Below are 23,705 nucleotides of genomic sequence, written 5' to 3' on the forward strand. Positions count from 1 at the left end.
GTGGTTTTGGTGAGGGTTCGGTGACCCCTCCTTAAGGGGGGGTACTGTTGTGAATTGGACTTTTTGGCTCCCTCTTGTGGTCACTAGCGACATGACACTTTGAGCTTCTTTCTCTAGCTTGGTACCCACCTGGCTCGTTAGTCCAGGGGTGTTGCTATTTAAGCTTCCTGGATTTTCAGTCTGGTGCCTGGCATCGTTGTAATCAGTTCCTTTCTGTTTGCTCCTGTCTGCTGGTCCTGGTTCTTGCAAAATAAGCTAAGTCCTGCTTCCTTATTTTTTGGTTATTTGCATTTGCTCTTATTTCTGTCCAGCTTGTACCAAATGTGATTTCTGATATAGCTGGAAGCTCTAGGGGGCTGATATTCTCCCCCTGTGCCGTTAGACGGTTCGGGGGTTCTTGAATATTCAGCGTGGAAATTTTGAAAGGGTTTTTGCTGACCGTATAAGTCATCTTCCTATATTCTGCTATTAGTCAGTGGGCCTCTCTTTGCTAAAAACCTAGTTCATCCTTACGTTTGTCTTTTCTTCTTACCTCACCGTTATTATTTGTTGGGGGCTTGTATCCAACTTTTGGGGTCTTTTCTCTGGAGGCAAGAAAGGTCTATCTTTTCCCTTCTAGGGTTAGTTAGTTCTCCGGCTGGCGCGAGACGTCTAGAACCAACGTAGGTACGTTCCCCGGCTGCTGCTATTTGTGGTGCTAGGTTCAGGTATACGGTCAGCCTAGTTACCACTGCCCTATGAGCTGGTTTTTTGTGTTTGCAGACTTGGTAATAAATTCTGAGACCCTCTGCCATTGGGGTCATAACACCTAGCCCTAACCTTAACCCTAACCCTAATGGAAAAATGGAAATAAATACATTTTTTTAATTGTATTATTTTTCCCTAACTAAGGGGGTGATGAAGGGGGTTTGATTTACTATTTATAGCTTTTTTTTAGTGGATTTTTAAGATTGACAGCCGTCACAGACTAAAAGACGCTTTTTATTGCAAAAAATAGTTTTTGCTTCTCCACATTTTGGGAGCTATAATTTTTCAATATTTTGGTCCACAGAGTCATGTGGGATCTTGTTTTTTGCGGGACGAGTTGATGTTTTCATTGGTAACATTTTCGGGCACGTGACATTTTTTGATCGCTTTTTATTCCGATTTTTGTGAGGCAGAATGACCAAAAACCAGCTATTCATGAATTTCTTCTTTGGGGGGGCGTTTATATCGTTCCGCGTTTGGTAAAATTGATAAAGCAGTTTTATTCCTCGGGTCAGGACGATTACAGCGATACCTCATTTATATCATTTTTTTATGTTTTGGCGCTTTTATATGATAAAAACTATTTTATAGAAAAAAAAATATTTTTGCATCACTTTATTCTGAGGACTATAACTTTTTTATTTTTTCGCTGATGATGCTATATTGCAGCTTGTTTTTTTGCGGGACAAGATGTCGTTTTCAGCGGTACCATGGTTACTTATATCTGTCTTTTTGATCGCGTGTTATTCTACTTTTTGTTCGGCGGTATGATAAGAAAGCGTTGTTTTTTGCCTCGTTTTTTTTTTTTTTTAACACATGTGAATATTTTTTTTTTTACTTTATAACATTGCCCCAGGTGGGGGGCATAATGTTATAGGGTCAGATCGCTGATCTGACACTTTGCAGAGCACCGTGTCAGATCAGCGATCTGACATGCAGGGCTGCAGGCTTACCAGCGCTTGCTCTGAGCAGGCGCTGGTAAGCCACCTCCCTGCAGGACCCGGATGTATCCCCGTGGCTATTTTGGATCCGCGGCCTGCAGTTCCGTGTGTGTGGAAGTGCCAGGTAGCAGCTCTGTCCATGGCAGCCCTGCTGCAGGAGACGCTCGGTACAAGGTGAGCACATCGCCTTGTACGGAGGGTCTCAGGGAAGCACGCAGGGAGCCCCCTCCCTGCGCGATGCATCCCTGTACCGCCGGAGGTGGTGTTCCGTGGGTTAATATGCCAGGGGCGGTCCGTGACAGCTCCTGGCACATAGTGCCGGATATCAGCTGCAATAGTCAGCTGAGACCCAGCCGCGATCGGTCGCGCTCCCCCCGTGAGCGCGGCCGATCACATATGACGTACTATCCTGTCACTGGGATTTAAGTCCCAGGTCACCTCGACGGGATAGTATATCATATGGGATTAAGGGGTTAATATGAAATTGTATGAATCATTATTGAACCGCATGGATGCAGTCCTTCAAGCTCATGGAAGTCACACAAAATATTAAATATGACTCTAATAGCACCACAACTTCATTCACCAATGTTATGCAACATATATTTGTATTTTAAGTTAATTATTTTTTGAATATCACATTACTTTCTGTGGGCGACAAAACTTTTGTCTTGCCAAAATCTGACCATTCTGTGTCCATTAACTGATCAATATTTCTGCATTGATACCAATTTATTTTCTTAACCTATACCACATTTCGGAGGGTTTCAGCTTTAAAAAGAATAATTTATACAACCAATGGATGAATTTAACATCAGGTTATAAGCTCTTATTTACAGAGCATGGATAAGCGACAGAACTTCTGTCAGGGAGTGTATCTATCTAGCTGTGTGTTTAAACATTCTTCAATGGAGTATGTAAATGAAGAGGTTGGACAAGAAATGACATCACAATTCTTTTTTTTGTGTTCAATAATAGATCTTTATTTAGCTTTCAAAAACGCATACAAATCCGCATGAAAAAACGCATCAAAAACGTACCAAAAACGTATGGATTTTTGGCTGCGTTTTCTGGCAAGGGATGCAGATTCTGTGCGGAAAAATCCGCAGGCATAGCCGCAACGTGTGCACATACCCTTATTGCATGATTGGTGATGACATGGCGCAGAATTGTAGTTTTTCCAAGAGACAAGGTGATGGGACTGTGGAAGATTCGATTGGTTGAGGTGGGGCTAGGGTGGAGCCTTGGCGGAGTAAAAAGGGGTCCCTGAAAATTTTGCCAGTATGGGGCCCTGAAATTCTTAGTGGCAGCCCTGATCGTGGGCACATACCTTAAGAGTTTGCTGGATGGGGATCAGATGGCAGAAATGGGATGGTCTCCTCGATCATATGCTAATGATGAGTGATAATTTTCCAGCCCCGGATATGATAATAATACATCTAGGTGGTAATGACATTGGTAAGATGGGAACGGATGACATCCTTTTCCTTATGAAGAGGAGTTTTGAGAAAGTGAGTGGCTTGTTTCAAGGGGTGAAGATTTGTTTTCAGAATTCTGAGAATTTTGTGGATTCGGTCCGAAGAGCTAAGATTTTCTGATAGAATAAGAAAACGTCTGAACAGATCGATCTGCACGTTTTTGCCATCAATTCAAGGTTTCTGTTTTAGACACATTGACTTAGAAGGTGACTACCCGGCCTTTTCAGAAAGGATTTGGTGTATTTATCTGAAATTGGAAATTACATATTTAATTTAAACCTGCAAGCAATGGTTGAAATAGCCCTTGGTGGGGTCATGCTTGGCTGGGTCGGCAACATGGCCTGGTGGGGTATCTGGCTGGACTGGAAGTTGGTGGTAGCCGGCTTGAGCTAAGGCCCCTTTCACACATCAGTTTTTTGCCATCAGTCACAATCCGTTAAATGTTGAAAAAACGGATCCGTTGCTGATTGTGAAAAACTGATGCAACGGATCCGTTTTTTCACCGGATCCAACTAGCTGATCCAGCTAATAGGATCCTAAAAAAATCGGAGCATGCTCATTTAAGAAAAACGGAATCCGCGCCGGATTCTGTCATTTGACGGATCCGGCACCATAGGCTTCCATTCTAGCAAACAACGGATGCCGATGGATCCGTCGCTGACTGTTTTTTCGACGGATACAAACAAAACATTACTATGTCCGTTTTCTCCGGCTGCCGGATAAACAATTTTCAACGGATCCGGTGAATGACGTATGAAACGTGAGGCCATCCGTTGCTAATACAAGTCTATGAGAAAAAGATGGATCTGGCGGCAACATTCGCTGGATGCGTTTTTTTTTTAAATTCGCTGGATTGAGACTGACGGCAAAAGACTGATGTGTGAAAGTGGCCTAAGCTGTGATGATTGGTTAATAGGTAGATCTGTGTAATAAGTTGACATGTTACTATGGCTATCATTATGGCCAAGTGTTATCCAATGTGTGAACTCGTCTTCTTCCTGCTTGGTATGGATAAAGGGCTAGTTCCGTGTGTGTGGGAGGGCCAGGTAGCAGCTCTGTCCATGGCAGCCCTGCCGCAGGACAATGCCAGCAGCCTGTGCAGCCTGTGCAGCAGCCATAGGTAGAGCAGGGAGTGCCCGGCCAGGCTGTGCACTGATGTCACAGGAGAGGCGGAGCGCTCACACACAGGGCTGCTGGTGGCTGCAGGAGGAGGAGGAGGAGGAGGAGGAGGAAGATGGTGGAATCAGATGTGAGAACCGCTGCTGCCCCCAGCCCCCAGTCTCCGAGCTGTCACCGGCTCTGCTGCTAACAGCCGGGTGATGCCCACCGCTGCCAGCTCTCTCCAGGGGTTTATGGGTAAGTGCAGGATCTGGGCAGTGGTCATGTAGCCGAGGTGCACCTTCCTGGGAGAGGTGTGGACTGCCAGGCTGCTGGAGGAGCAGATGGCCTGGTATGCGGACAGAGGGTGGGTGCCGCATCTGCTGGGAACTTACCCTGGTACCACTGGCAGCACGGAGGGATGCAGAGCCGGGTACAGGCCCGTCTGCTGGAAGGAGTGACAGCGGGGAGGCGAGGGTTAATCCGCGTGCCAGCTTGTCACCTGGGGGAAGGATGGCAGCCCCAGCTGTGATTAGTGCCAGGGCTGGAGCGGAGGAAGCACATGGCAGGAGGCTGGCACTTCTTGTGATGTATAGGCATGTGTAGTGCCACCTCTGACACCCATAGGCATGGATGTGGCTGCATGCCCTGTGCCATCACACTCATGCCATGAGCATCACATCCTTCATTTGTGTATAACACTGTATTTATTAACCTGCTACTAATCCTTACTGGGACCTTCAACTGAATGAGGAGAGTCCTGAAGATCCGCTGGAAATCACAGAAATGGGGAGGACGGTGCCAACCGGGTAACGGAAAAGTGCATTCATTATACAGATCAAGGATGGGTGGGCAGACATGGGATTTTCCCTGGCTATTAGATAGATATGGGATAGATATATATGAGATAGAGAGATAGATAGATAGATAGATAGATAGATAGATAGATAGATAGATAGATAGATATGGGATAATATATAGATTGATTGATTGATTGATTGATTGATTTGGTATAGATAGATAGAAGTCCAAAAAGTCAGAGGCAGCACACCATTGCAGATAAATTTCAAAAAGTGTTCAGGTTTTAATAGCCCATCATGGCAACATTTCAGCTTATAAAGAGCCTTTCTCAAGCTCTTTATGAGCTGAAACATTGCCATGATGGGCTATTAAAACCTGAACACTTTTTGAAATTTATCTGCAATGGTGTGCTGCCTCTGACTTTTTGGACTCTTATTATAAGGTTTGGCACATGCCTGAGGGGCTTTGCACTCTGAATTTGTTTTTCTGTGCTGCTCTCACTTTTTGCAATTAGATAGATAGATAGATCTATAGATAGATAGATATGGGATAGATAGATCTATAGATAGATATGGGATAGATAGATAGATAGATAGATAGATAGATAGATATGGGATAGATAGATCTATAGATAGATATAGGATAGATAGATAGATAGATAGATAGATAGATAGATAGATATGGGATAGATAGATCTATAGATAGATATGGGATAGATAGATAGATAGATAGATAGATAGATAGATATGGGATAGATAGATCTATAGATAGATAGATATGGGATAGATAGATAGATAGATAGATAGATAGATAGATAGATATGGGATAGATAGATCTATAGATAGATATGGGATAGATAGATAGATATGGGATAGATAGATCTATAGATAGATAGATATGGGATAGATAGATCTATAGATAGATAGATCTATAGATAGATAGATATGGGATAGATATGGGATAGATAGATCTATAGATAGATAGATATGGGATAGATAGATTCATAGATAGATATGGGATAGATCTATAGATAGATAGATATGGGATAGATATGGGATAGATAGATCGATAGATAGATATGGGATAGATAGATTCATAGATAGATATGGGATAGATAGATAGATAGATAGATCTATAGATAGATAGATATGGGATAGATAGATAGATAGATAGATAGATAGATATGGGATTGATAGATAGATAGATAGATAGATAGATAGATAGATCTATAGATAGATAGATAGATAGATATATAGATAGATATGGGATAGATAGATAGTTAGATAGATAGATAGATATGGGATAGATAGATAGATATGGGATAGATAGATAGATAGATAGATAGATAGATAGATATGGGATAGATAGATAGATAGATAGATAGATAGATAGATAGATAGATAGGAAAGAAACAAATGTGATAGATTAGATTTGCTGGCATCTATATGGCTTTGCAGTCGCCTTTGACTCCAGAAGCAGAGAATGTTGTACTGGACAATATGTTTTTGCAGGGTCCTGTTGTCCTAAGCGTCGCTGGTTATGCTTGTCAGTGCAGTTGACATATACTGGCCAAGTCTCCTGCCAGAAGGACACTTACATTTGGAGAATGATAGCCTATAGATATGGCCAGTACACATCAGGAGAATGACCCAGCTCAGTGACCAATGTGATGTGTAGTGATCTCTGCTGATCGACCTTGGTCAGACTCACACTTTGGTTGATGTAATAGATACATAGAGAGGTAGATGGAGAAATCTTGATTTCCACCTCCTGTGTCAGCTGCCTCTATTCACAACTCCTGCTATATGTATAGTAGCCTTGTGATCCTCACCTCTGTACAGAACGTATTCTTCTCATTGCGATCTGATTCGCTCCCCGCAGATATATGCTAGACTATATGGTAAGGAAATATATGAAGTTTCTGATCCCGACCTGTGAGATTTAGCTCAGATATTATAACATTGCCATATTATATACACACAGAAGAAGCAGTATAAGGACCAAATGAGAAATACTGTCAAACAAACCGAAGGTGAGAAGAGAGGAAATAATGTATAATAAATAATCTGTAGGGATAGCAGTGTGGAGTATGAAACGTCCTAACTTCTGCTAATATTGGTGCGGCGGCCATATAACCTAATTATAACTGCGCGTCAAGCTGTGCCAGCGTGCCCTGATTGCTTTCTAACATCAGTGGCACAACAGAATTTATGATTAATTTTCTCATAATATATAATATGTATAATTGTATTGAGCATTTGTATTCTGGCGTATAATGTGACGTTTAAATAGGTTATCCGGGACTTTGTAATTAGATGGTGGGGTGTTGGATTGTCGCCAATCTCAAGGATTAGCTGTTTGAAGGTGGTAAAACTGCATCCCCTTCATCACTTTCCAGGCACAATGCCTGTTACTTTCCATTCAAGTGAATGGGACTGGGGTGTAATACCAGGCACAGCCACTACTAGAAGTACAGCGCTGCGCCTGGTAAACAATGAAGGCTATGCAGCACTAGCCTCTGCCCTTCAGCAGCTGAGTGGTGGGGATACCTAGATGGGGCCTCCCACCCACCTTGTATTGACACCCTATACTGAGGATAGCCCATCAGCTAAGTCTAGGATAACCTATTTCACTTCTGTGGTCAGAAATGTGACAATAGCACTAATGTCTGCATGCCAAGCTTTCTGATGTTAAAATTGATAGTTGGGAGAGGCTGCAGCTTTCATTTGATTGTTACATCCTCTCCAAAAATCTGTCCTGAGATTTGGACCCAGCTGATCGGTTATTGATGATGATAGTCCATTGGTATTGTAATCCCGACTGTCTTCTATATACAGTGGGGCAAAAAAGTATTTAGTCAGTCAGCAATAGTGCAAGTTCCACCACTTAAAAAGATGAGAGGCGTCTGTAATTTACATCATAGGTAGACCTCAACTATGGGAGACAAACTGAGACAAAAAAATCCAGAAAATCACATTGTCTGTTTTTTTATCATTCTATTTGCATATTATGGTGGAAAATAAGTATTTGGTCAGAAACAAACAATCAAGATTTCTGGCTCTCACAGACCTGTAACTTCTTCTTTAAGAGGCTCCTCTTTCCTCCACTCATTACCTGTAGTAATGGCACCTGTTTAAACTTGTTATCAGTATAAAAAGACACCTGTGCACACCCTCAAACAGTCTGACTCCAAACTCCACTATGGTGAAGACCAAAGAGCTGTCAAAGGACACCAGAAACAAAATTGTAGCCCTGCACCAGGCTGGGAAGACTGAATCTGCAATAGCCAACCAGCTTGGAGTGAAGAAATCAACAGTGGGAGCAATAATTAGAAAATGGAAGACATTCAAGACCACTGATAATCTCCCTCGATCTGGGGCTCCACGCAAAATCCCACCCCGTGGGGTCAGAATGATCACAAGAACGGTGAGCAAAAATCCCAGAACCACGCAGGGGGACCTAGTGAATGAACTGCAGAGAGCTGGGACCAATGTAACAAGGCCTACCATAAGTAACACACTACGCCACCATGGACTCAGATCCTGCAGTGCCAGACGTGTCCCACTGCTTAAGCCAGTACATGTCCGGGCCCGTCTGAAGTTTGCTAGAGAGCATTTGTATGATCCAGAGGAGTTTGGGGAGAATGTCCTATGGTCTGATGAAACCAAACTGGAACTGTTTGGTAGAAACACAACTTGTCGTGTTTGGAGGAAAAAGAATACTGAGTTGCATCCATCCAACACCATACCTACTGTAAAGCATGGTGGTGGAAACATCATGCTTTGGGGCTGTTTCTCTGCAAAGGGGCCAGGACGACTGATCCGGGTACATGAAAGAATGAATGGGGCCATGTATCGTGAGATTTTGAGTGCAAACCTCCTTCCATCAGCAAGGGCATTGAAGATGAAACGTGGCTGGGTCTTTCAACATGACAATGATCCAAAGCACACCGCCAGGGCAACGAAGGAGTGGCTTCGTAAGAAGCATTTCAAGGTCCTGGAGTGGCCTAGCCAGTCTCCAGATCTCAACCCTATAGAAAACCTTTGGAGGGAGTTGAAAGTCCGTGTTGCCAAGCGAAAAGCCAAAGACATCACTGCTCTAGAGGAGATCTGCATGGAGGAATGGGCCAACATACCAACAACAGTGTGTGGCAACCTTGTGAAGACTTACAGAAAACGTTTGACCTCTGCATTGCCAACAAAGGATATATTACAAAGTATTGAGATGAAATTTTGTTTCTGACCAAATACTTATTTTCCACCATAATATGCAAATAAAATGATAAAAAAACCAGAAAATGTGATTTTCTGGATTTTTTTTTCTCAGTTTGTCTCCCATAGTTGAGGTCTACCTATGATGTAAATTACAGACGCCTCTCATCTTTTTAAGTGGTGGAACTTGCACTATTGCTGACTGACTAAATTCTTTTTTGCCCCACTGTACTTTACACAAAGAAATGCATTACTTTTAATCTAACCTGTTTGACCACTCGTCTTTTATTGAAGAATGTGTCCGAATGATGTCCTGTTCTTTTTCGGTTATTTACGACCCCCAGTTCCTTTGACTGGTTATCTAGGAATGGGAAATTGTACATTGGCAGCGTGCACTTCAACACTTGTGCCTACACAATGGCGCTAGCTAACAAGCTTAGCTTCTACGATTGTGTCACTGCGCCCACAACACGTTTTTTTACCCTACAAAATCCTGTTTTCTTCTTTTTAGCTTGTATTTTCTTGTTTATTGACACCAGCAACAACAGATAACGGCAGATGGTGCTTCATTGTGTTGGTGCATAATCAGCGGCCCAGCGCTCATTTATTATCAGCGTCGAGTGAGATCAAATCAGCCTGGATCCACTCAATGGCTGCCAGTTCTGCTTTGTGTAACATCAGTATACCTGCTGTGTCACGCTGCTAAGGACCAGGTCCCTGAAATGTAGGCATTTGCTTGTGGAGTCTTTTCACAGATGTCTAAAAATGTCTTCTTGTCTTCCTGGGACGAATGGAGCGACGCGAGGGACTTCACACCAACGGCTTCAATGCCATCATTTCTTCACTGTGTGAATTTGTCCTTGAAATCTTGTCACGAGAGTCATACGAAAGTCATGTGAAAAATGGCATGTAACTTTCTCCTGGAGATTAGCCCAGAAAGCTGGCCCTACAGTACCATTTATAGGATGTAGCTACGATGCAAGGCCTCAGTGAGATGTCAGTTTTTCTTGCATTCTAGCCCTGTTTTTCATGTATAGAACTCGTACCTATTATAGTCTGTGGTGCTGTTCACATGTCCATGTATTTTTCGCGGACAGTGTTCTGTACAAAATAAACACAGACATCTCTGATTTTTGATCTGAGCCTCCAATCAAACTCAACAATGCAAGTTTATGGTTTGTGAAAAAATACCTGACAGAGCTCAGGCGCCATTTCACACACTGTTTGATAGGAGAAGCTTGAGGAAACCTCCATCCGTTTTTTTTTAATCTGAGAAAATCTCTGATGCTAAAAACTGAGGCTGTGAAGAAACACTGATAAAAAAAACACTGATGAAACTTGGACCGTTTCTTTTGTGTACGAGAAAAATCACTGACGTCTATATGAGGCCTAAGTCAATGTCCTACCATTTAATGAATCTTTATTAACCCCTTAACGACCGCCGATACGCCTTTTAACGGCGGCCGCTAAAGGTACTTAAACCACAGCACCGTTAATTAACGGCGCTGTGGAAAAAGTGAATAGCGCCCCCCAGAGTCGGATTTTCTCTGGGGTCTCGGTTGCCGAGGGTAGCCGAGACCCCAGAGAACATGATTCGGGGGGTTTTTACCGACCCCCGAGTTGCGATCGCCGGTAATTAACCGTTTACCGGCGGTCGCAACAAAAAAAAAAAAACGCCATTTAATTTCTCTGTCCTCCGATGTGATCGCACATCGGAGGAGAGAGAAATAGGGTCCCCGATGGCCCCCGATAGCCCCCCAATACTCACCTACCTCCCCCGGTGCTCCTCGTGGCTCCCGATGGGCGCCGCCATCTTTTTTCCGGGGAAAAGATGGTGGGCGCATGCGCAGTACGCCCGCCGCCCGGCACCCGGAAGATCTTTGGGGTCTCGGCTGCCGGGGGTAGCCGAGACCCCAAAGAACATTATCGGGGTCGGTTTGCACTGACCCCTGTTTTGCGATCGCCGGTAATTAACAGTTTACCGGCGACCGCAAAAAAAAAAAAAAAAAAGCAATCTGTAATTCTCTGTCCTCTGATGTGATCACACATCAGAGGACAGAGAAATAGGGGGATTCGGGGACCCTAACATACTCACCCGGTGTCCCTGGGTCCTCTTCTGTCTTCTCCTGCCGGCTGGCTTTTTCATCATGGCGGGCGCATGCGCAGTGCGCCCGCCATCTGCTGCCATCTGCCGGCCGACAGGAGAGACGAGTTGGGGCTAAAATTAGGGTTAGGGTTAGGGTTAGGGTTGGGGCTAAATTTAGGGTTAGGGTCAGGGTTGGAGCTAAATTTAGGGTTAGGGTTAGGGTTGGGGCTAAATTTAGGGTTAGGGTTGGGGCTAAATTTAGGGTTAGAATTAGGGTTGGGGCTAAATTTAGGGTTAGGGTTAGAGTTAGGCTACTTTCACACTAGCGTTTTTTGGCTTCCGCCGCAATGCGTCGTTGGAGAAAAAATGCATCCTGCAAAAGTGCTTGCAGGATGCGTTTTTTCTCCATTGGCTTGCATTAGCGACGCATTGAGACGGATTGCCACACGTCGCATCCGTCATGCGACGGATGCGTCGTGCTTTGGCGGACCGTCGGCACAAAAAAGCTACATGTAACTTTTTTGTGCGACGTGTCCGCCATTTCCGACCGCGCATACGCGGCCGGAACTCCGCCTCCGCCTCCCCGCACCTCACAATGGGGCAGCGGATGCGTTGAAAAAACAGCATCCGCTGCACCCATTGTGCGGCGCTTACAATGCTAGCGTCGGTACATCGGCCCGACACACTGCGATGGGCCGAGTACGACGCTAGTGTGAAGGTAGCCTTAGGCTTCTTTCACACTTGCGTCGGTACGAGGCGGTCGCAATGCGTCGGCCCGACGTACGTTGTGAAAATTGTGCACAACGTGGGCAGCGGATGCAGTTTTTCAACGCATCCGCTGCCCAGTCTATGTCCTGGGGAGGAGGGGGCAGAGTTACACGCATGCGCGGAAATGGCGGACGCGACGTACAAAAAAAAGGTTACATTGAACTTTTTTTGTGACGACGGGGCTAAAGTTATGGTTAGGGTTGGGGCTAAAGTTAGGGTTAGGGTTGGGGCTAAAGTTAGGGTTAGAGTTGGGATTAGGGTTAGGGTTTGGAGTAGGGTTGGGATTAGGGTTACGTTTGGGATTAGGGTTGGTATTAGGGTTACGTTTGGGATTAGAGTTAGGGGTGTGTTGGATTTAGGGTTTTGATTAGGGTTATGGTTAGGGTTGAGATTAGGGCTGTTTTGGGGTTAGGGTTGTGATTATCGTTAGGGTTGTGATTAGGATTATGGATCGGGTTAAGATTAGGGTTAGGGGTGTATTGGAGTTAGGGTTGGAGTTATAATTTGGGGGTTTCCACTGTTTAGGTACATCAGGGGGGTCTCCAAACACGACAGCCAATTTTGCGCTAAAAAAGTCAAATGGTGCTCCCTCCCTTCTGAGCTCTGCCGTGCGCCCAAACAGTGGTTTACCCCCACATATGGGGCATCAGCGTACTCGGGATAAATTGGACAACAACTTTTGGGGTCCAATTTCTCCTGTTACCCTTGTGAAAATAAAAACTTGGGGGCTAAAAATCTTTTTTGTGGAAATTTTTTTTTTTATTATTTTCACGACTCTGCATTATAAACTTCTGTGAAGCACTTGGGCATTCAAAGTTCTCACAACACATCTAGATAAGTTCCTTAGGGGGTCTAGCTTCCAAAATTTGGTCACTTGTGGGGGGTTTCTACTGTTTAGGTACATCAGGGGCTCTGAAAACGCAACATAACACCCACAGACAATTCTATCAAAGTCTGAATTCCAAAATGGCGCTCCTTCTCTTCCGAGCTCTGCCGTGTGCCAAAACAGTGGTTTACCCCCACATATGGGGTACCAGCATACTCAGGACAAATTGGAGAACAAATATTGGCATCCAATTTCTCTTGTTACCCTTGTGAAAATAAAAACTTGGGGGCTAAAAAATCTTTTTTGTGGAAAAAAAAAATATTTTCTATTTTCACTACTCTGCATTATAAACTTCTGTGAAGCACTTGGGCATTCAAAGTTCTCACCACATATCTAGATAAGTTCCTTGGGGGGTCTAGTTTTCAAAATGGGTTCACTTGTGGGGGGTTTCTACTGTTTAGGTACATCAGTGGCTCTGCAAACGCAACATAACGCCCGCAGACCATTCTATCAAAGCCTGCATTTCAAAATGGCGCTCCTTCCCTTCCGAGCTCTGCCGTGCGCCCAAACAGTGGTTTACCCCCACATATTGGGTACCAGCATACTCAGGACAAATTGGACAACAACTTTTGGGGTCCAATTTCTCTTGTTACCCTTGTGAAAATAAAAATTTGGGGGCTAAAAAAATCTTTTTTGTGGGAAATTGTTTTTTTTTTAATTTTCACTACTCTGCATTATAAACTTCTGTGAAGCACTTGGGCATTCAAAGTTCTCACCACATATCTAGATAAGTTCCTTGGGGGGGTCGATTTTCCAAAATGAGGTCACTTGTTGGGGGTTTCTACTGTTTAGGTACATTAGGGGTCTGCAAACGCAACATAACGCCCGCAGACAATTCTATCAAAGTCTGCATTCCAAAATGGCGCTCCTTCCCTTCCGAGCTCTGCCGTGCGCCCAAACAGTGGTTTACCCCCACATATGGGGTACCAGCATACTCAGGACAAATTGGACAACAACTTTTGGGGTCCAATTTCTCTTGTTACCCTTGTGAAAATAAAAACTTGGGGGCTAAAAAATCTTTATTGTTAAAAAAAAAATATTTTTTATTTTCACGACTCTGCATTAAACTTCTGTGATGCACTTGGGCATTCAAAGTTCTCACTGCACATCTAGATAAGTTCCATGGGGGGTCTAGTTTCCAAAATGGGGTCACTTTTGGGGGGTTTCTACTGTTTAGGCACATCAGGGGCTCTCCAAACGCGACATGGCGTCCGATCTCAATTCCAGTCAATTTTGCATTGAAAAGTCAAATGGCGCTCCTTTGCTTCCGAGCTCAGCCATGAGCCCAAACAGTGGTTTACCCCCACATATTGGGTGTCGGCGTACTCAAGACAAATTGTACAACAACTTCTGGGGTCCATTTTCTCCTGTTACCCTTGGTAAAATAAAAATTTGGAGGCAAAAAGATCATTTTTGTAGAAAAAAATGTGATTTTTTTATTTTCACGGCTCTACGTTATAAACTTCTGTGAAGCACTTGGGGGTTCAAAGTGCTCACCACACATCTAGATAAGTTCCTTAAGGGGTCTAGTTTCCAAAATGGTATCACTTGTGGGGGGTTTCCACTGTTTAGGCACATCAGGGGCTCTCCAAACGCGACATGGCATCCGATCTCAATTCCAGCCAATTCTGCATTGAAAAAGTCAAACGGTGCTCCTTCACTTCCAAGCTCTGCGGTGCGCCCAAACAGTGGTTTACCTCCACATATGGGGTATCGACGTACTCAGGAGAAATTGCACAACAACTTTTGTGGTCTAATTTCTCCTGATACCCTTGTGAAAATAAGAATATGTGGGCCAAAAAATCATTTTTGTGAAAACAAATGCGATTTTTTATTTTCACGGCTCTACGTTATAAACTTCTGTGAAGCACTTGGGGGTTCAAAGTGCTCACCACACATCTAGATAAGTTCCTTAAGGGGTCTAGTTTCCAAAATGGTGTCACTTGTGGGGGGTTTCCACTGTTTAGGCACATTAGGGGTTCTCCAAACGCGACATGGCGTCCCATCTCAATTCCAGCCAATTCTGCATTGAAACAGTCAAACGGTCCTCCTTCACTTCCAAGCTCTGCGGTGCGCCCAAACAGTGGTTTACCTCCACATATGGGGTATCGGCGTACTCAGGAAAAATTGCACAACAAAACTTGTGGTTAAATTTCTGTTTTTCCCTTGTGAAAATTTAAAAAAATGGTTCTGAAGTAAAATGTTTGCAAAAAAAAGTTAAATGTTCATTTTTTTCTTCCACAGTGTTTCAGTTCCTGTGAAGTACGTAAAGGGTTAATAAACTTCTTGAATGTGGTTTTGAGCAGCTTGAGGGGTGCAGTCTTTAGAATGGTGTCACACTTGGTTATTTTCTATCATATAGACCCCTCAAAATGACTTCAAAGGTGATGTGGTCCCTAAAAAAAACATGGTGTTGTAAAAATGAGAAATTGCTGGTCAACTTTTAACCCTTATAACTCCCTAACAAAAAAAAAATTGTTTCCAAAATTGTGCTGATGTAAAGTAGACATGTGGGAAATGTTATTTATTAACTATTTTTTGTGACATATCTCTCTGATTTAAGGGCATAAAAATACAAAGTTTGAAAATTGCTAAATTTTAAAAACTTTCGCCATATTTCCATTTTTTTCATAAATAATCGCAAGTAATATCGAAGAAATGTTACCACTAACTTGAAGTACAATATGTCACGAAAAAACAATCTCAGAATCAGCGGGATCCGATAAAGCGTTCCAGAGTTATAACCTCTTAAAGTGATAGTGGTCAGAATTGTAAAAATTGGCTCGGTCATTAAGTACCAAATTGGCTCTGTCACTAAGGGGTTAAAGCTGCATTTACACTACAAGGTAATGGTGAACAAGTTAAAAATGCTCGTTTCACAATTATCTTGCCGTGTAAACAGGCTGCCGATCACCCGAGGAGTGAGTGGTACATCAGGTGAAATGATAGTCTGTGCTGCACAAATAATCATCATTCTCGGCGATGCATCGTCCTGTGTAAACAGGACTCTCTGCCAAGAACCATGGCATGGCAAACGCAGACAGAAAACAGCCTTGTGCATGACCAATATATGGGCCATTTGCAGTCCAATAGCTCATCCTAATGCACAATTCCACCAGTTTTTAGAGGTGGAAATGGCCCCTCTTACCTCATGGGCCCTTGTGCTGCTGAAAAGGTTGCACCAATGATATGTCCGCCTCTGCTGAGCAATTTATTACAGATCACTCAGTTTGCAGCTTTCCCTTTGGTTTGCCTGTGTAAACAGGCATTTAAGGCTAAGTTCCCACGGAGAGTTTATGTTGCCGATATTTTGTGCACCATTTTTGCACCCATTAAGTAAAACAGGTTACTTACATTTTTTCAAAAATACGCAGCATAAAAAACTCACCAAAAAATCATCTTGTGAACGTAACGATAACAGTATACTGATCAACGGATGTATCGTGCTGCCAGTCGGTATATGTAAACGGACCCTAAGGCCATGTTCACACGTTGAGTATTTGGTGAGTTTTTTACCTCAGTGTTTGGAAGTCAAAACCAGGAGTGGAACAGTCAGAGGAAAAGTATAATAGAAACATGTCACCACTTCTGTATTTATCACCCACTGTTGGTTTTGGCTAAGGGTATGTGCGCACGATCAGTAAATGCTGCAGGTCGGACGCTGCGTACTTGTGCAGCGTCCAGCTCTTACAGCATAGTGGATAGGATTTCAAGAAATCCCATGCTCACTATGCATACACAGACACCCCCGGCTTCCCTGCGGAGACGGACATGCATCATGTTTTTCCAGACCGCAGCATGTCTATTTATCTTGCGGAGACAAGAATTTCATATGCGGATTCACCTGCGTTCAATAGCCGTCAGCACTTTGGATGCAGCGGACATGTGCTGCATCCATAGTGCTGCCAATTCCTGAACGTGTGCACATACACGTACACATACCTCCCAACTTTTGAAGAAGGCAAAGATGGACAAAGGTTGCTGGCGCGCTGCGGCAAATTGTAGGCCACACCCTGACCACACCCATTTCACAACTAGTCACACCCATATCCACGCCCCAGCCACACCCATTTAGCACTGCTGTTCACACTGTTTCATAAACAATGATTATAAACAGAACAAAATATGGACACACAGTACTCCATACTGTATAATGGCCCCACAGTGCTCCATACTGTATAATGGCCCCACATGATGCTGCGTACAGTATAATGGCCACACATGATGCTCCATACTGTATAATGGCCACATAGTGCTCCATACTGTATAATGGCCACGCATGATGCTTAATACTGTATAATGGCCACACAGTGCTCCATACTGTATAATGGCCGCACATGATGCTGCGCATAGTATAATGGCCCCACATGATGCTGCATACTGAATAATGGCCCCACATGATGCTGCGTACATTATAATGGCCCCACATGATGCTGCGTACTGTATAATGTCCCTACATGATGCGTATAGTATAATGACCACATGATGCTGCGTACAGTATAATGGCCCCACATGATGCTGCATACAGTATAATGGCCCCACGTGATGCTGCATACAGTATAATGGCCCCACGTGATGCATACAGTATAATGGCCGCACCTGATGCTGGGTACAGTATAATGGCCCCACATGATGCTACGTACAGTATAATGGCCACACATAGTTACCACACCCCCATCATTGCCTTCTCCCCCACCCCCATCATTGCCTTCTCCATCACCACACACATGCACACACCTACACATACACACCTACACACACACACACACATGCACACACACACCTACACACACACATCCCTACAGATACACACACACCTCTCACCGCGCACCACACTCCCTCACAGCAGCGGGCAGCTTTTTCTCCCACGGTGCTGAATGATGTCATCCAGCCGCACCGCTGACTGCTCATGACGCTGCAGCTCCGGTACACCACTAATAAAGACCTCCGTGTCTCCTGTGCCAGTCAGTGTCGGAGTGGGGAGCAATATCTTCTCCGATCCGACACAGCTAACGATCGCGCTAGCAGTTTAAAGTGGCGGTACATTTGGTCTGAGGCGATGCGGGAAAAGTAAGATCCCGGCCGTGACAGCGGGACAGAGTCTCAAAATCGGGACTGTCCTGCTGGATTCGGAATGGTTGGGAGTTATGCCCTTACAGATACTGAGGTAAAAACTCATCAAATACTCAACGTGTGAACGTGGCCCTGGTGTTCTTGCTTCCTTGTAGTGCAGAACAAAGTACTATTTGGTAAATTGAGAGGCTTGTGACATGAGTCTAGTTTAGGGGTTGAAGATTCCCCCTGAGGTGACGACCTGCTGTCATAAAGAATGTAAGGCAGAGTACTATGCGAGAAAACATTGCATAGCACTCGGCCCAGTGTTAATCTATGGGGCAGCTCACGTCACCATTTATTTTCTCAGGCGTATTCAGCATGCGTGTAAAATCACAGCCTGCTGCGATTGGCACAGAGACTCGACCGAGACTCGCCAATGCAAGCCTATGGGTGCGAGAAAAAAATTGCCCAGCACTCGCACCATGCAAGTGCTGTTCGATTTTTACGCATACAGTAAAATCACAGAGTGTTTAATAGGTTACTTGCATTTTATTTTTAGAAAATTTCCAAAGTAAATAAATCACCAAAAATTAATTTTGGGAACGTAGCCTTGGGCCATGTCCATACGTTGAGTATTTTGGTCAGTGTTTTACCTCAGTATTTGTAAATCAAAACCAGGAATGGGTGATAAATACAGAAGTGGTGATGTGTTTCTATTCTTTACCTCTAAGGGTACGTGTCCACGTTCAGGATGGCCGGCGCTTTGGACGGAGCGGAAAACTTGCTCCGGCCAAAGCTCCGCCCCCTTCTGTAGACGCGATGATGCCGGATGTGTTCATTGCACACATCTGGAATCATCGCATCCCACACATAGGGCCCTGTGTTTTACCTTGCGGCGGCGCAGCGTCGCCGCAAGGTAAACGGACATGCTACGATCTAAAAAGACGCGCCGCATGTCCGGAATCGCAGGGCCACCGGATGCGTGTTAGCACGCATAGTGGAGACGGGATTTCATAAAATCCCCTCCACTATGCTGTAACATCTGGACGCTGCAGATTGAACGCTGTGGCTCCACGCAGCGTTCAATCCGCAGCTATTCCGGATGTAATACGGCCCGTGGACACATACCCTGACTGTCCCACTCCTGGTTTTGGCTTACAAATAATGAGGTAAAATACTGACCAAATACTGAATGTGTGCACATAGTCTTATAGGCCAGGCAACGTTCTCTAGGAGAAAGGTATGCAGAATAGGTAATCCAATATATAAAGCTGAATGTGTGTGTGTATGTATGTATGTATGTATGTATGTATGTATGTATGTGTGTATGTCCGGGATTGGCATCTGCACCGTCGCGGCTACAGCCACAAAATTTTGCACAGTCACACGTCTGGACCCTGAGAGCTTCATAGGCTATGTTGTGAGGCGAAATGTTAACCCCGTGCATTCCAATTCACCAAACAATTTTGCCCCTATCTACATAATAGGGAAAAAGTGAAAGGAAAAGTGTTGGAGGTAAATTGACAGCTCCCAGATGTGAACAAGGGAGACTTAAAGAAAGAGAGCGATGGCGCCAAAGAGTATATACCGTACAGTTGCTAAGGTGGGGCCCCAACATGGGATACTCACCGCACACGGGGATATGAACACACACACAAAATGCGCCACACACTACCACATGCTTGAACACATATACAACCCTTAGCACACATTTCACCACACATACACCAACCTCGCCACATAAAAGTCGAAACACAAATGTCGTCACTCCAAACTCGCCACGCGCAAAATTCGCCACATGCAAAACTCGCCACACGTGCAAAACTCACCTCATGGAAAACTCGCCACATGCAAAACTAGGCTCATGCAAAACTTGCCACACGTGCAAAACTCACCTCATGGAAAACTTGCCACACGCAAAACTTGCACATGCGGAAAAATTGCCACATGCACAAAAGTTGTAACACATGCAAAAGTTGCCTCATACAAAACTTGCACATACTCAAAATGCACCACACATAAAACTCCATGTGCAAAACTCGCCGTGCGCAAAACTTGCTGCACACAACTTGCTACACTAACCTGTCACATGCAACTTGACACACAAAAAGTTGCTATACGCATGTCGCCACACAAAACTCATCTCACAAAAGTCGCTACATGAATGTCGTCACACGCAACTCAACACACACAACTTGACACATTAAACTCGCCCTAAAACACACACAAGTCTGGTATTAGCCTTCAAAAATAAAAATCTGATTAATAAGCAAACTACAAGAGCAACAAATGTACCATATAGGAAATACGGCAGCTGTCAGTCACATGACCTGTCTATTATGTGTATGTGTGAGCTAATATATACTGCCAGGGGGAGGGCTTCCTGTTGGCTGGGGATTTATCAGGCTGCCAATAGCAACCAATCACAGCTCAGCTTCTATTTTGCTACAGTTAATTAATCTGAGCTCTGATTGGTTAATATAGGCAACAAAGGACATTCTCAGTATTACAAAGCTTGTGTGAGGTAATAGCATGTCAGTTAGGGTGTGTTGGTGGAAAGGCTGTCAGTCACATTACCTCTATGTGAGAGGATATAGAAACTGCCAGTTACAGAGTATTGCTGCTTCCTCAAGGGCCAATGAACTTTCTGAGGAGAGGGAAGCGAGGCTTGCAGACAAGAAAACAAGAGCTGCTTCCTCAAGGGTCAATGAACTTTCTGAGGAGAGGGAAGCGAGGCTTGCAGACAAGAAAACAAGAGCTGCTTCCTCAAGAGCCAATGAACTTTCTGAGCAGAGGGAAGCGAGGCTTGCAGACAAGAGAACAAGAGCTGCTTCCTCAAGAGCCAATGAATTTTCTGAGGAGAGGGAAGCAAGGCTTGCAGACAAGAGAACAAGAGCTGCTTTCTCAAGGGCCAATTAACTTTCTGAGGAGAGGGAAGCGAGGTTTGCAGACAAGAAAACAAGAGCTGCTTCCTCAAGAGCCAATGAACTTTCTGAGCAGAGGGAAGCGAGGCTTGCAGACAAGAGAACAAGAGCTGCTTCCTCAAGAGCCAATGAACTTTCTCGGGAGAGGGAAGTGAGGCTTGCAGACAAGAGAACAAGAGCTGCTTCCTCAAGAGCCAATGAACTTTCTGAGGAGAGGGAAGCGAGGCTTGCAGACAAGAAAACAAGGGCTGTTTCCTCAAGAGCCAATGAACTTTCTGAGGAGAGGGAAGTGAGGCTTGCAGACATGAATACATTTTTGTTAACATATTCTATTTTGCCAACAGCAGTTATTAACCCGGGCGAAGCCAGGTAGTATAGCTAGTGGCTTATAAATATCATAAAACTGTACCCTAGTTGTCACACTGCAAAACAAATATGTGTGCACCTCAGAAAACACGGTGAAAACGACTATGTAGTCAATAATTCAGCAGAATTGATCAAGCAAGGATCTCGTAGCTGTTGACATGCTATTTCTGATTTTCGTGGTGAAATGACTGCATATATATTACGCTATTGAGAATTAGCAGCTGTTCGTTGTTTGGTAAATGCTATGATATGTCGTCTGTATGGCCATGTAACTCTATGACTGCTGGTACAGTCTTCACCTGCACGCATATACACTTCCATAAATCACCTCACTTGGTGTGGCTGGGAAAGCTGCACCTTAGTAGCTGATAAGACGCCTTATGTGAGCACATATTGTACTGCTGCTTAGTAAACATCCAATAGGGAGTGTAAAATGTATTGGAAAATGCAGTAAAAGCACTTTTTATTCTTTGTCTTTCCTGTGTGACAACATCCATAAATTTCTTATTGTTTCATATTGTTTAGCATGGACATTAAAGCTATGTGCGCTCCCATGAATACTGATATGTCTCAAAGTCCGTGAAAACACATTCATTTTAATGTGTCTACGTGTGTCAGTGTCTCCTGTACGTGAGGAAAATGTCACCACACGTACCGGAGCCACTGACGTGTGAAACCGGCCTTACTATGAGGGTACGTTCCTATGGTCAATATTAGGCCGGAGACACACTGCTGCGAGATACGGCCGAGTCTCGCTGGTTAAAAGCAAGCTGTGGCACCTGCACTCCGGAGCGGAGCGTGCAGCTGCATAGCAATACATGGAGCTGCACGCTCCGTTCCGGAGTGCAGGTGCCACAGCTTATTTTTAACCAGCGAGACTCGGCCGTATCTCGCAGCAGTGTGTCTCCGGCCTTAGGCAGCGCTTTGGATGCAGCACATGTCCGCTCAGTCCAAAGCGCTGGCAGCTTTTGGACGCAGGTGATTCTACATGTGTTCATTGAACCGTGTAGAATCACCGCGTGCAATACATTGCACAGGCTATATTTTTCTAACGGAGAAGCAAGATAAATTGACATGCTGCGGTCTGGAAAGACGTGCCACATGTCCGTCTCCGCTGGTGAGCTGCGGGTGTCGGTGCACGCATAGTGGACATGGGATTTCTTGAAATCCTATCCACTATGCTGTAACATCTGGACGCTGCGGAGGTATGCCGGCAGCGTTTACTGATCGTGGGAACATGCCCTCAGGGCTCCTTCTCACTTGCGACAAATACATCCGAGTCTCGCAGGTTAAAACCCTGCTCTGGTGCCGGCACTCCAGAGCGGAGCCTGCGGCTCATGTACTGATGTGCGGCCGCACGCTCCGCTCTGGAGTGCTGGCACCAGAGCAGGGTTTTAACCTGCGAGACTCAGACGTATTTCTCGCAAGTGAGAAGGAGCCCTGAGGGCATGTGTCCACGTTCAGGATTGCATCAGGATTTGGTCAGGATTTTATGCAGGTAAAATCCTGACCAAATCTGCACCTGAGGTCACTGGCAGGTCACCTGCGTTGTTTCAGCACTGTAAGTACATGCTGCGTTCTTAAAAGACGCGCCGCATGTCTGTTTCCGCGGATCTGCCGCATGCGTCTTTTAATGCATAGTGGAGATGGGATTTCATGAAATCCCCTCCTCTATGCTGTAACATCTGGACGCTGCGTGTTTGACGCTGCGGCTCTACGTGGCGTCAAACACGCAGCGTTTCCTGAACGTGGAAACATACCCTTAGGCCGGTGTCACACTAGCGAGTTTTACGGACGTAAGAGCGCAGAAAATACGTCCGTAAAACTCGCCAAACAAACGGCACAATTATTCTCAATGGGTCTGGTCCTATCAGCCTTATATTACGTATCCGTATTATACGGCTTTCTACGGCCGTACAAAATCGCAGCATGCTGCGTTTGTCAGCGTATTGCGCAAATAATACGCCAATGAAAGTCTATGGGGGCGAGAAAAATACGGATTCCACACGGACCAGCAGTGTGACTTGCGAGAAATACGCAGCGGTGTTAGTGAAAAGCCGGTAATTCAATTGCCGGCTTTTCATTTCTCCTTCCCCAACCCGACAGGATATGCTCATATCCCCTTTTTTTTTGCATATTCCACACTACTAATGTTAGTAGTGTGTATGTGCAAAATTTGGGTGCTGTAGCTGCTAAAATAAAGGGTTAAATCGCAGAAAAAATTGGCGTGGGCTCCCGCGCAATTTTCTCCGCCAGAGTGGTAAAGCCAGTGACTGAGGGCAGATATTAATAGCCAGGAGAGGGTCCATGGTTATTGGCCCCCCTGGCTACAAACATCTGCCCC

At 44.6% G+C, this 23,705-nt stretch overlaps 1 protein-coding gene across 2 annotated transcripts in view; it reads left to right on the forward strand.

Moving 5' to 3' along the window:
- The first annotated feature begins 4,375 nt into the window (after positions 1-4,375).
- The window catches only part of APBA1 (amyloid beta precursor protein binding family A member 1), a 218,155-nt gene continuing 198,825 nt past the window's right edge, over positions 4,376-23,705 (forward strand). Inside the window, exon 1 of one of the 2 annotated variants that reach the window (XM_077249072.1) lies at positions 4,376-4,522. The gene's annotated coding sequence lies outside the window, so the exon portion shown is untranslated. The remainder of the gene's footprint in view (positions 4,523-23,705) is intronic. The other variant, XM_077249073.1, reaches the window with a different exon arrangement.

Source organism: Ranitomeya variabilis, chromosome 1 (assembly GCF_051348905.1).
Source record: "Ranitomeya variabilis isolate aRanVar5 chromosome 1, aRanVar5.hap1, whole genome shotgun sequence".
NCBI classification, from domain to species: domain Eukaryota; kingdom Metazoa; phylum Chordata; class Amphibia; order Anura; family Dendrobatidae; genus Ranitomeya; species Ranitomeya variabilis.